This window comes from Marmota monax, unplaced genomic scaffold (assembly GCF_021218885.2).
Source record: "Marmota monax isolate L192 unplaced genomic scaffold, Marmota_monax_Labrador192_F-V1.1 WCK01_AAM20220418_F8-fsc00179, whole genome shotgun sequence".
NCBI classification, from domain to species: domain Eukaryota; kingdom Metazoa; phylum Chordata; class Mammalia; order Rodentia; family Sciuridae; genus Marmota; species Marmota monax.
In genome coordinates, this window is record NW_026695200.1 from 3,439,717 (window position 1) to 3,455,112 (window position 15,396).

A 15,396-nucleotide genomic window follows, 5' to 3' on the forward strand; every position below is an offset into this window, starting at 1 on the left:
CATTGATGTGGCTGTGTCACTTGATGTTTTTAAGTCCTCTGGGTAAAAACCAAGGAGTAGAACAGCTGGGTCAAATGGTGGATCCATCCCAAGTTTTCCAAGGAATCTCCATACTGCTTTCCATATTGGCTGCACCAATTTGCAGTCCCACCAGCAATGTTGAGTGTGCCTTTCTCCCCACATCCTCACCAACACTTATTGTTGTTTGTATTCTTAGTAGCTGCCATTCTGACTAGAGTGAGATTAAATCTTAAGAGTAGTTTGGATTTGCATTTCTCTAATTGCTAGAGATGTTGAACATTTTTTCAAATATTTGTTGATTGATTGTATATCCTCTTCTTAGAAGTGTCTGTTCAGTTCCTTGACCCATTTATTGATTGGGTTATTTGTTTTTTGGGTTATTAAGATTTTTTTTTTTAGTTCTTTATATATCCTAGAGATTAGTGCTCTATCTTATCTGCATGTGGTAAAAATTTGCTCCCATTCTGTAGGCTCTCTGTTCACCTCACTGATTGTTACTTTCGTTGAAAAGAAGCTTTTTCGTTTGAATCATTCCCATTATTGATTCTTGATTTTATATCTCTAACTACAGGAGTCTTATTAAGGAAGTCAGGGCCTAATCTGACACGATGGAGATTTAGGTCTACTTTTTCTTCTATTAGGTGCAGGGTCTGTAGTTTAATAATATGAATTCTTTTAAGAAAACTACCATTTGGTGCTAAAAGGAATGTTCCCTTGCCTTGTAATCACTCTTCACTGTCCCATTCTATAAGATGCATCAGGGCTAATGTGTCACATGAGAAAAAGGAATCTGACAGATGCTTACCATTCCAAAGTCACCTTCAGAACCCTCACTTGCTAGAACAAGTCATAAATGTCCAGGAGAGAAGCCAAAATGTGTGTAGTCACTGAGTTTCAGCACCATGATGGTGTATGGGGACAGTCTCTATGAAGGAAGAATCCAGAGCCCAAGATCCCCTCAGAGTCAAGTAAATGGTCTGCACAGCAGAGATTCACAAGGGGATATGCAAAAGAAACCTCAAAGGGGATGTGAAAATGGAATGTTCAAATGAGATGCCCAAATGGGATGCTCAGGGGCAGGTGGGGCTAGAGAGGGTAAGTTGCTCTGGATTCCACACCTTCCATATCAAGTTCTGTCTACTCATAAAGGAACAAATAAGCATTACTGTAGAATAAATAAGCTAATAAGCAACACACACACACACACACACACACACACACACACAATTGAGCCCTTGATTGTTTAATGAGAAGCTCAATTGAACAGTTTCTGAGCTCAAGCCCTTAGTCTGGCCCAGGCCTCAGACAAAGGTGGAAATTTGAGGGTGGGAATGTCACAGTCAACTTCCTTTATTGTCCTGTAAGGTTCTGAATAAAATATTTACTGCAGGCATCTGATTCCAATTTAATTATCTTTTCCAACAAATGCAGCTTGGGTTTGACAGACAACAGAAAAGGCAAGTTAATCATGGGCATCTGCTTATTAGCATATTCTTCCCCTAATTACCTCGGTGCTGCCATTGGCAGCTGTGCCCGCCCCACAGGTGCAGCACCGAGGGCTCAGGAGGGGCTCAGCTCCAGGGTGGGAACAGAAAGAACAAAACAGCCCACTCACTCTCTTCCCAGGGTCAACGGCAATGCATAGGTGCACAAATAATTATCTCTGCCTGGCAACAATCCTAGAAGAAGAAGCCGTTCCCATGTGCCATGTAGGGTGAGGGGGTGAGGAGTCCTTTTCATCTCACCCCAGGAGACAACATGTGTCTGTTCTCCTGGGCACCAAAGAAAGCCAGCCTTATCAGTCACCTCTGCCCAACATTTCATCTTGAGCTTAGAAAAACTTCTCCATAGCTCTTCAATCTTTTTCTAACTAGATATTTTGATAAATACACACACACACACACACACACACACACACACACACACACACCCCTCACCCTCTCACCTTGAGCTATGGCTTACATTGTCCACATGGGGCTACTTTCTTCACACATGCAAATTTCTAATTCTACCTATTGTATCACTGCCAGTATAATTTGCCCTCTATGTTAAAACATATTTCATTTACCTTTATTAGTTGACCATTTTGGATTCATTAAACAAATTATGATATAGCCACACAGTGAACAGTTTAGAACAATTTTTGAGAAGGAATGAGGAAATATCTATGTATTGATAAGAAAATAACAAATCAGGCTGATGGCATGTGCTTGAAGTTCCAGCTACCAAGGTGGGAGGATCTCTTGAACCCAGGAACTTGATATCAGCTTGGACAACATAGCAAGACCCCTGCCTTCCAAGAACCATTTTTAAGTGAATAAGAAAAGGAACTGAATAGTATGAATGAATGATCTACACAATGATCTTGTGTAAAAAGGGAGAGATGCATATCTCCTTCTGCTTATAACAATTTAAAGAAAAATATATAAGAAACTGTTAAAGGATTGACTTCTGGGGATCCAAAGTGGACAGCACCCTTAATTTTGTATTTTGCTAGACAATTTAGTTCTATGTTCTGCACTGAATGTATTTTACTTTCATAATAATAATTATACACGATTGTTTTCTTTGTAAATATATGTTAATAGAATGTAACTGTCACCCAGTAATGTCTGTATAGGACACAATCATCTTATGCTTGCTATTCTAAAATTTTAGGACCAAGTAGAGTTTGGTTGTTTAGAGTCTGAGGGGAAAATAGCTGTGCTTTCTGTATTAGTTTTCTATGAATTACCTAATATTTGAATTGACACATATTTGAATGAATTACCACATATTTGGTGTAACAACAGAAATGTATTCCTCACAGTTCTGAAGGCCAGAATTATGAAATCTGTTTCACTAGGGCTTAATCGAAGTGTCAGCAGATCATACTACATTTGGAGACTCTTGGGGACATCTACTCCTTGCCTCTTCTTTCTGGTGACTTTGGCACTCTTTGGCTTGTGGCTGTATCATTCCAATCTCTGACTTAGTCCATTTGGGCAACTATAACAAAATACCAAAAACCAAGAGGGTTATAAACAACAGAAATATGTCTCACAGTTCTGAAGGCTAGGTAGTCTAGGATAAATGTGCAGCCGATTTGATGTGTGTTGAGGACCCACTTCCTGGTTCACAGATGGAGTCTCTCTCTCTCTCTCTCTCTCTCTCTCTCTCTGTGTGTGTGTGTGTGTGTGTGTGTGTGTTGTGTTCTCATGTGGTGTAAGGGGCAAGGCAGCTCTCTGAGAACTTTTTTTAAATGGTATTAAGGTTCAAACCCATAGCCCTGCCCATACTACACAATTACTCTACCATGAGCCTAAACCCCTAGCCCTTTGTCCTCTGAGGACTCTTTAAAAAGGACATCATTCATGATGACTCTACTGTCATGACCTAAATACCTCCCAATGCCCCACCTCCTAATATCATAACCTTGGAGGTTAGGCTACAACATGAATTGGGTGGGAGAATACAGGCAACTACATTTAGGGTACACTATATAATCCAGGAAATCTCTCAATCTCAAGATCCTTAGCTTAATCACATCTGCAAAGGTCCTTTTTTTTTTCAAACAAAGACAATACATATGGGTTTCAAGAATCAAGATGTAGTTACCTTTTAGGGGGCTATTTTTCTGCTTACCATTTCTTTTATTTGCTAAAGTTGGACAGGTCAAAATATATGCATGAAGCAATTCACAAACTTCACAAATATTCAATTGCCTGCTTTATCTAGAAACTGTAAAAGTTTAGCCCTTGGATTTTGAAAAGAATCTGCAGATCACCCTAGTAGAGACTGAGCACAAGTGGACCTTTGTTGTCGGTATACTACTGCACAGTATCTCTAGAGGATCTAGGAAAAGGAAATCTGAGTGATGGCAACAGACAGGCTCCTAGTCTCTGCCAGCATAGCAGGCAGTGACCTGGGAAACCCAAGAAGGCATAAGAGTTGATCTGGGCTTTCTTGGGGGCTACCAACTCATTTCTAATCTAAAGGGGCTTCCTATACCCAGTGTGCTGTTAAAGTGAGGCATAAGCACCTCACAGGGCTGTTCCACATCATGCACCCCATCCTACATGGACTGGCCAATACTAAGGACCTTGGTCTAAAAGCCACAAGCATGGAATCCTTCCACAAGCATGGAATTTGTATTTCATCTGAAAAACTGATATATTAGCCAAGTCCTTTTCTATGAAAAAAAAAATCAAGCTCTGAAGGGGTCTTTATTAACTGCTTAGCAACAGTTTGCTATAAATAAAAGTGCCCTGTTTTGCTTTTTTATGATTAATAGCTCAACATTCTCATAACAACATTGGCCTTGCTGGCACCCGATTTCTTGTTTGCAGTGGGCCTGAATGATTCCACAACCTTTCTCTGAATGCTAATTAGTGTACAGGGTTTTAAACAAAAGAAATGCTGCCTCTAACCACACACTCATATACAAAGTGATCAGAGCTGTGACATTCATTTCCATAAATTCCTTTTCTCTGGCCGAACATGTAATCTTCATTTTCATCACTTATGTCAAGTGAAGATTTACTCTGGGATTCTGTCACTGTCACTCTGGTCTCACTAACAGCAGTCCTCTTCCCAAGCCTACCCAATATGGGAAAAAAAATAAAAACCCACACACATTACTGGTTCTAACATGTCTACTAACTGCACACCCTCAATGGGCCCTACACACATTATTCCTACAATCTTTATTCCACCCTGAGAGGTAAGCATCATTCACCCCCTCTGCAGCTGAGAAAACTAAGGCATGGATGTATTCAAGAGCCTGTCAGGCTCTGAGAATGAGTCAGTAGAAAATGAAAGACAAGATGTTTGGGAAATGGTTGTAACTGCTTTGAATTATTAGTCACATTTCCCTCCCTCCCTCATAGATTCAGGAAATGATTCGTATCAAGAACAGGACCTTCCACATTGGTAAATAAGTTGACTTCACAGAGATCTGAAAGGGTGAGCAAGTATGATGGGTTGCTGACTGGGAGAGGGATATTTGAAGGTCCCAAGTAATTATGACTAAACCTTGTGTCTTAGCTTTCTAGCTTGGTGACAAAATACCAAGATAAACAACTTTGAAGGAGTAAAGATTTATGTTGGTTTACAGTTTCAGTGGTTTCAGTCCATGGTCACTTGGCCTGTTGTTTTGGCACTGTGGCAAGGCAAACCATCATGACAGAGAGCATGTGGTAGAGCAAACCTGTCACTTCATGGCAGCCAGAAAGGGAAAAAGAGAGACAGAAAGAAGACAGGGTTCTCATGTCCCCTTCAAGGGCACTCCCCCAGTGATGTGACTTTCTCCCACTAGTCCTCACCTCCTAAAGGTTCCACCATCTCCCAAGAGTGCCAAGGATGGGAGTCCAAACCTTCAACATATGGGCCTTTGGAGGTCATTTTGTTTATCTGTTGTGGTGTTGAGGATTGAACCCAAGACTTCATACGTGCTAGGCAAGCGCTGTACCACTGAGCTACATTCCCAGTCCCAGGGGGACATTTTAGATCCAAACTATAGCATCCTGGGATGGGCAGAAGGGGATAGTCTGAAGGCTTCTAAACACAATTCCCATAATGTGTATGCAGCCAAGATGCAGAATCAACAGAAATTTGTCTTAAGAGCACACCACACTAGGGAGAGTTTTCTAACTATTTTTCTTTACTGAATATTACTTATTATTATTGTTTTAGTTCATTTTCTGATGCTATAACAGAATATCCAAGGCTGAGTAAAGGAAAGAAGGAAAATATTTAGCTTGTGGTTTTATAGGTTGGAAATCCAAGAGTAGGTGGCTACACCTGGTTAAGGCCTCATACAGTATCAGAACATGGTGGAAAAGGGGATGGACAATTGGGTACATGAAGAAGAGAGACAAGCAAGAGGGGTCAGTCTTCCTTTATAAGAATTTACTCTTCCAAAACTAATCCAATCCCATACAATCCCTCTTAACAACATAGTCACCTCTTACAGGCCCTATCTCCCACCTCCACCACAATGCTAATCAAATTTCAGCATGAGGTACATACCATATTCAGACTATGGTGTTATGTGACTTAATGAAATGAACTGATTCCTTAAGGCATGAATCTTTACTTCTACAACATGGTGCCTTCTCTCCCTCTCCTCCCTGTTGTTTCCTCTTCTGAGTCAATGGCTTCTAAACACAATTTCAAATCCTGCCAACTCTGGTCAGGCTTCTAGCTTCTCACCTTCAGTGCATCCATAGCTCTGCCAGCCTCACTCTGGTCAGTTTTAACTACATGACCACATTGTACTGAACATCATTCCATCCAAGCTAGCTTCCTCCTCAGGTTTTCCATTTCTATCAAGAGCAACACCATTGATATCATCCAAGTTCATGAGATTCAGGTCACCCTCTTTTTGTATACTTGCAGCGTCCATACGTCCTAGAGTTTCTGGAAACACCCCTGAATTTAAACTTCTGCTTCATTATCTGACCATGTATCAATCCTTGTGTCTTAATGTTCACCTGAGAAGTGAAGAAAATATAATGACTTTACCTGTCAATATACTGGCATAGTAGCCGTGTTCTTTCCTTATGCCCTCTGGGGGTGATCTTACTCTCAGTTACCATTGGAGTTCAGATCCTCACTCCCAATTTCTACAACTCTTCCCTTCATTTCATTTTTCACAACTCCATCAAATGGATCCTCCAAAAATAACTTTTTTCTTTTCTTTTTTTTTTTTTTTTGCGGGGAGGGGGGGCACTGTTTCACTCTTTCAGCAAAAACAAAACAAAACATAACACAGGACCTTTCCAGCCTTTCATTGTCAAACAAATGAATTTGCCCTTTCCATCTTGGGGCTTCTTACAAGCCTTCTGCTCCATCCCAGTTGACCTCCCTTTTTCCTGAAACAATATGAATTCATTTTTGGTTTTAGTACTTGACTTCCATCATCTTAAGTTTCTGCATTATTTAAGCCTTATCTCCCCCAAAGAGATTTTAAGACCCTGGAGGACAGATCTTCATCTGTTTTTGGATGTCTCACGTCACATAAGCTGGTTTCATGCAAATACCAGGTGTTCAATAATTATTTTTAAATGGAATCCAACTGTATAATATAACCTACTAAATGTGCAATTGTTTCATTTACATAAGTAAATTTCTAGAGATAATGATGAAATGTTTATTGAGAATCTGCTGTATGTCATACACATAATGGATGCTTTTACCCTTATCATCTCAATATTCTCACAGTATTGCAGGACTAAGGAGACAAAATTTCTACCCAGTCATCTTTGAATTTATTCATAGCTTTTGTTTGGATAACCATAGGTAAGGCCCAGGAAGTGGTGCTACATAAACATTCTTTGATTTGATCTGATTTCCAAGTAGATTTGATTTCTTTGAGTCATTCTTCTTTAAAGGAATTATCAATGTAATTCTTTTCCAGAAGAAAATTGACCACATGGTAAGAATTTATGGAAGAAATATATATATTATATATGAACAAACTAGTCTTGTTTAGAATAAGAAAAAAATAAAATCTTTAGGTGGCTATTTCCATTTTGTATGTAAACAGTGACATCTGCTGGTGCAGATGCAAAGCCATTACAGGGTGTACAGTTCAGAAACATGAATCTCATCAAACCTTCTCAGTTTCATCTCAGTCTTCTCTTTACATGGGACACCCAAAGGCATTTCTGAGACCCTGGAATAGGGGTTCATCCCTGATGATAACAGAAATGTTATTCTGGAAAATTGTATGATTTGATTTAAGACAATACATGGATAATTAAAACAACTTTTCCCTTATCAGATTCACTAGCCTATTTTAACTTTTTAACTAATTATCTTCCCTCCTGATACATTTTCTCACTTGGTAGATTCCTGCTTGGTTTCTCTAGAAGGAAGTATTTAAAACATTAATCTCATCTCAGTTCAACAATGATGAGTTAATATTGTTCTATAATTCTGTTTCTCTTGTGTGGTTGTAAATGTCATCAGGGATTTAAAAAAAAAAAACAACTATTTGAAGCTGAAGCCCAGGATTACTGTCCAAATGTAGAAAACCCGCCTGCCTACTGAGGACCATCTTTCCCATCCCACCCTCACCATCACTGGGAGCAGAGTTGAAGTTAGCACCTCAGGAGTAGAGGGGAGTAAATGCCAAGTGCCACATAACAGTGTGCCTCCCATTCAAAACAAAACAAAGGGTAGTTTTCTTGGCCAACCTTGCTACATAAGAGGAAGCCAAGTGAAGCTGTGTAGTTTGAGCCCTGAAGAAAACTGAAAATCTTTTGTACCTCTGGTTGCAAATCTGGCATCAGCCATCTGAAGCTTGTATGAAAAGAGGCCCTCCTAGAATTTGCTGTGGCTTGAAAGGAAAAGTCTGGTTCCACAGAAGGACTGCTCCAGGCACAGAGTCCCACAATGAATATATTCCTGGTCTGGGTACTGCCAGAACTCCTTTTGTTATCTTACTCCTCAGCCCTGTCAACCTACCGTCACACCTCCTGTTGGGCTTTGGGTTCTATCCATTCTTCCTAGTCTCTCAGATCTGTCCCTCTTTTTGTAGCATGTCTATGGTCATCCAGAATCGTCCCCAGGCACCTCACAGGAAGACTACCAGAATTATTATCTGCCCACAAGTCAGGCCTACAGGGATATACTGCACACATGATTGGACTGAGTTCTCCAAACAAGACTGCAAGGCAAGCATCATTTTCTTCAAGTGACAGGTGTGGAAATCTGAGGTTCACAGAGCAACTGATCAAGTAAACACAGGTTAAAAAAAAAAAAAAAAAGCAAAAACAGGGGCTAGAAGCTAGCCTGGATCTGCCTTACTCTAAATGCCGTCCTTTACCACTGAGCCCATGCCATGCCATGAAATTCTGCAGCTCTAAAAGCTCCACTGAGCCCTGCTGCCTACTGAATTGAGCTTAAGTTGCCTCTGGAGGGAGTAATGTCCCTTTGTCCATTTGCAGTGTCCTCTCTATCATCCTCTTTCCCCTTTCAATATCCAGCCAATTTATCAATACTTCTGTGACTCATAGTGAAGCTCATTCTTTTATAAACTCTTACTCTTCCCAGCATTTACCTCATTTCTTTTATCTAGTAACTCTTTATGTAGACAGTCTCTTAGATATGAAGCACCTTGGGAAGAAATTATTCCTGCTTTTTAATATCTTTGTACATCCTTCACTCTTTAGCAAAAATATTTAGCTAAAATTACCAAATATTTATTTGCTGAATGGATGGATGATGGATAAATTAATGAAGTATTATCTCTTTAAGTTGTCTCTCAGGTACTAGCATACAGGATGAAAAAGGCAATATCACAACAGACACTTCAGAAATACAGAAGATAATCAGAAATTATTTTGAATCCTTATACTCCAATAAAATAGAAGATAGTGAAGGCATCGATAAATTTCTTAAGTCATATGATCTGCCCAGATTGAATCAGGAGGATATAGACAACCTAAACAGACCAATATCAATTGAGGAAATAGAAGAAACCATCAAAAGACTACCAACTAAGAAAAGCCCAGGACCGGATGGGTATACAGCAGAGTTTTACAAAACCTTTAAAGAGGAACTAATACCAATACTTTTCAAGCTATTTCAGGAAATAGAAAAAGAGGGAGAACTTCCAAATTCATTCTACGAGGCCAACAGCACCCTGATTCCTAAACCAGACAAAGACACTTCAAAGAAAGAAAACTACAGACCAATATCTCTAATGAACCTAGATGCAAAAATCCTCAATAAAATTCTGGCGAATCGGATACAAAAACATATCAAAAAAATTGTGCACCATGATCAAGTAGGATTTATCCCTGGGATGCAAGGCTGGCTCAATATACGGAAATCAATAAATGTTATTCACCACATCAATAGACTTAAAAATAAGAACCATATGATCATCTCGATAGATGTGGAAAAAGCATTCGACAAAGTACAGCATCCCTTTATGTTCAAAACTCTAGAAAAACTAGGGATAACAGGAACATACCTCAATATTGTAAAAGCAATTTATGCTAAGCCTCAGGCTAGCATCATTCTGAATGGAGAAAAATTGAAGGCATTCCCTCTAAAATCTGGAACAAGACAGGGATGCCCTCTCTCACCACTTCTGTTCAACATAGTTCTTGAAACACTGGCCAGAGCAATTAGACAGACAAAAGAAATTAAAGGCATAAAAATAGGAAACGAAGAACTTAAATTATCACTATTTGCGGATGATATGATCCTATACCTAGAAGACCCAAAAGGGTCTACAAAAAAACTACTAGAACTAATAAATGAATTCAGCAAAGTGGCAGGATATAAAATCAACATGCATAAATCAAAGGCATTCCTGTATATCAGCGACAAATCCTCTGAAATGGAAATGAGGACAACCACTCCATTCACAATATCTTCAAAAAAAATAAAATACTTGGGAATCAACCTAACAAAAGAGGTGAAAGACTTATACAATGAAAACTACAGAACCCTAAAGAGAGAAATAGAAGAAGATCTTAGAAGATGGAAAAATATACCCTGTTCATGGATAGGCAGAACTAACATCATCAAAATGGCGATATTACCAAAAGTTCTCTATAGGTTTAATGCAATGCCAATCAAAATCCCAACGGCATTTCTTGTAGAAATAGATAAAGCAATTATGAAATTCATATGGAAAAATAAAAGACCCAGAATAGCAAAAACAACTTTAAGCAGGAAGTGTGAATCAGGCGGTATAGCGATACCAGACCTCAAACTATACTGCAGAACAAAAGTAACAAAAACAGCATGGTACTGGTACCAAAACAAGCGGGTGGACCAATGGTACAGAATAGAGGACACAGAAACCAATCCACAAAACTACAACTATCTTATATTTGACAAAGGGGCTAAAAGCATGAAATGGAGGAAGGATAGCATCTTCAACAAATGGTGCTGGGAAAACTGGAAATCCATATGCAACAAAATGAAACTGAATCCCTTTCTCTCACCATGCACAAAAGTTAACTCAAAATGGATCAAGGAGCTTGATATCAAATCAGAGACACGGCGTCTGATACAAGAAAAAGTTGGCTACAATCTACATACTGTGGGGTCGGGCTCCAAATTCCTCAATAGGACACCCATAGCACAAGAGTTAATAACTAGAATCAACAAATGGGACTTACCAAACTAAAAAGTTTTTTCTCAGCAAAAGAAACAATAAGAGAGGTAAATAGGGAGCCTACATCCTGGGAACAAATCTTTACTCCTCACACTTCAGATAGAGCCCTAATATCCAGAGTATACAAAGAACTCAAAAAATTAGACAATAAAATAACAAACAACCCAATCAACAAATGGGCCAAGGACCTGAACAGACACTTCTCAGAGGAGGACATACAATCAATCAATAAGTACATGAAAAAATGCTCACCATCTCTAGCAGTCAGAGAAATGCAAATCAAAACCACCCTAAGATACCATCTCACTCCAGTAAGATTGGCAGCCATTATGAAGTCAAACAACAACAAGTGCTGGCGAGGATGTGGGGAAAAGGGTACACTTGTACATTGCTGGTGGGACTGCAAATTGGTGCAGCCAATTTGGAAAGCAATATGGAGATTTCTTGGAAAGCTGGGAATGGAACCACCATTTGACCCAGCTATTCCCCTTCTCGGTCTATTCCCTAAAGACCTAAAAAGAGCATGCTACAGGGACACTGCTACATCGATGTTCACAGCAGCACAATTCACAATAGCAAGACTGTGGAACCAACCTAGATGCCCTTCAATAGACGAATGGATAAAAAAAATGTGGCAGTTATACACAATGGAGTATTACTCTGCATTAAAAAATGACAAAATCATAGAATTTGCAGGGAAATGGATGGCATTAGAACAGATTATGCTAAGTGAAGCTAGCTAATCCTTAAAAAACAAATGCCAAATGTTTTCTTTGATATAAGGAGAGTAATTAAGAACAGAGTTGGGAGGAAGAGCATGAGAAGAAGATTAACATTAAACAGGGGTGAGAGGTGGGAGGGAAAAGGAAAGAGAAGGGAAATTGCATGGAAATGGAAGGAGACCCTCATGGTTATACAAAATTACATACAAGAGGAAGTGAGGGAAAAGGGGAAAAAAAACAAGGGGGAGAAATGAATGACAGTAGAGGGGGTGGAGAGAGAAGAGGGGAGGGGAGGGGATGGGGGATAGTAGAGGATAGGAAAGGCAGCAGAATACAACAGACACTAGTAGAGCAATATGTAAATCAATGGATGTGTAACTGATGTGATGCTGCAATCTGTATCCGGGGTAAAAATGGGAGTTCATAACCCACTTGAATCAAAGTGTGAAATATGATTTGTCAAGAACTATGTAATGTTTTGAACAACCAACAATAAAAATTAAAGGGAAAAAAAAGTTGTCTCTCAGGATACAGAGAAATATATTCGATTTATATACAAATAGACTGCTTACAATGAAATAATAAAGAATATTATTTTGGAACAATTGTAACTGATTAATAACTATTTATTATTTTACATCTGTTGTATCTCTATCATTAGACTAGTAAGTCTATAAATTTCATGAAGTTAGGGACTATGTCTATGTGTCTTCGGTTACGACTGCCAAATAAATGTGGGGCCTGTTAACACACACACACACACACACACACACTCACTCACACATATAAAAAGCTCTTTGGGGGAATAAAAGAGTTTATTTCTGAGTCAAATATGAGTGATCAAGGTCTGGGAACATGGATTCAGGTAATCCTGACTAATGTGCTTCACCCTAGAAAAGGTCACATTAACTTTTAAAGTCACAAAACAACAACAAAATGGTCATAAACTAATGCATTTACCAAATACATTGGTGAGGGCTTAAGGTAGAGGGGCCACAGCAGACTAGGGAAATCTCTTCTATAGGTTTCGGATGTTATAACATTCTTTGCTTTAGGATTGGTAGAAACTGGAGGTCTGCTAAGTTTAACAATAAATTCCAAGAGTTTTGCCCAATCGTCACAATGATGTTAGGTCAGATACAGAGGTTGGTAGTAAATGGCTATTAAAAGGGACTAAAGATAGCCCAAAATTAAAAATTTTGCTTTTTTTTTTTTGACTTGTATTCTTGATAATTGCCATCTGACTCTGTGTAGTAACACCAGAAAATCTCGAAGACATTGTGCTAAGCGAAGTGAGCCAGTCACAAAAGGATAATTTTGGTTCTTGATCTGCAATATCCCATCTCTCCACAATCATCATGTTCTAGTGGGCCAGCCTGCAGCATCTTCAATACAGGTATGGCTTCCTTGGAGAACTTCAGCTCACAATTCCCCCATGATTTGTCAACATAAGATAGGAGCTCTCACTCACCATAGAAGGAAATCACCGTACCACGCTGCTCAACTGAACCCCTGGCAGAAACAGAGCTTCTCATCATAAATCAAGGCTTTAGGGTTAGGGTCGCTGAATCCAAGCCTAGTTCTGCTATATGATGTTCTCTGAGTCTCATTTTCCCTTTCTAGAATAGGAGTGAGTATCCCTGCCCCATGAGTTGCATGGGGAATAAATACAATAACCCACAGGGTGAACACAATACAAAGTATGATACACAGGAAGGGCACCATTAGTGCCAGCTATTGCCATTCAGGCAGTGAACTTCATTCATGTTTTGGTTTTTGTTTTAACCAAGAGTAATGTAGTCATTCCACCTAGTAGTTAGCTGAGAGTTGCTGATGACAACCAAAACTTTAAGTAGTTCTTCCCAGTGGTCCCCGGATCTAATCAAAATAGAAAATACAGACTTTTGGTAAACTCAAAGTGAACTTATAGAAAATTCTAGTAGAAAAACCTAATTCGTTGCCGTTTTTTTTTTTTTTTGTCAGAGATTGAACTCAGGGGCACTTGACCACGGAGCCACATTCTCAGCCCTATTTTGTATTTTATTTAGAGAAGAGTATCACTGAGTTGCTTAGCACCTCACTTTTGCGGAGGCTGGCTTTGAACTAGCAATCTGCGCCTCAGCCTCCTGAGCCACTGGGATTACAGGTGTATGCCACTGTACCTCTGTACCTGTCTCATTGCAGTTTTGAAAAAAAAAATCTAGCATAAGGAGGTACTTGATTGGATTCCCAGCATGAGGAGGGTAAAAAAAAAAATCTCTGCCTTCAAGTCAAAGTCCCTATTTAATCTTAAAAGCTCTACCTCCCTTTTCCTTTTATTGTCATTTTATAATGCATTCCAGAATAGTGTTTTAAAGGCATTGGAGTACCTGAATATTTAGGATTGTTCCCTATCTCCTGCCAAGATACACCATAATAGCATAACTCTGAATGGGAAGATTGTCCCACACTCCTATGGTATCACCCAATATGGCATGCCACACCAGTCACTGGGCTCTGTCTCTTTCTTCGTGCCATGTAATTTATAGAGAATTATGGCACATAAGAGCAGTGCATACGAAGGGGAATGCACTGGAGCTTTACATACAAATGTCCAAGACTGCCTCAGTATTGGCTTGTTGTGTGGAAATAAAGGGAGGTGATTCCCTCCATGGACCAGTCTCAACAATGGCTCCTCCAGTATAGGACATACTAGAAACAAGAGCACAGAGGTGAGTTAGACATTATAGTTTTGCATCCCAAGAAGGACCTGGGAGAGCATTCATACTAGCCATACATTCTTTAGCCTGGGGACTGTGAGCCACAGGGATCTTCAGCACCAATAGAAGCAAAGTGATTTTGAGTACATGGACTCCACTCTTGGCGGATTCATGTTTTATGCTGTCAGATTGTTCAACAAATATTTATCCCTTCCAAAGCAAACCTGGGGAGGACTTTTTTCACATACCAGGATATCTGGATAATGCCCTACTTCCACAACCAGTCAGTGGTTCAAGATACACACTAACTCTACTCAGCTGAGATTGTCAACATTGCTCATGGATTTATTATGTCCTTTAAAGTATGAAAGTTTGGGGACTGAAGGTATAACTCAGTGGAAGAGCTTGTGCCTACCAAGCAAAAATCCCTGGGTTCAATCCCTAGAGCCCCTGGCAAAAATGCATAAATGTTCAGAAAAATCATAGAACATACACATTCATACACATACACATACACATACATATACTACCTAACATGCACTACTTATAAACATCAACTGTCTTGCGTTCAATCTTAGGACATTGGAGCATGGAATTTTGCTCATGTAATTTATTTTTTAATATGACAATTCTAGTTTGCCTTTTTTTCAATGCAGTGTCATTGGGGATTTTTAAGGGCTGAATGTTTATATCCCTACAAAATTCATATGTTGAAACTCTAATCCCCATTGTAAAGGTATTTGGAGGTGAGTCCTTTTGGGAGGTAACTAAGCTGTCAGGGCAAAGCTCACATGATGAAATAGTGCCCTTATAAAATAGCCCAGAGAGTTTT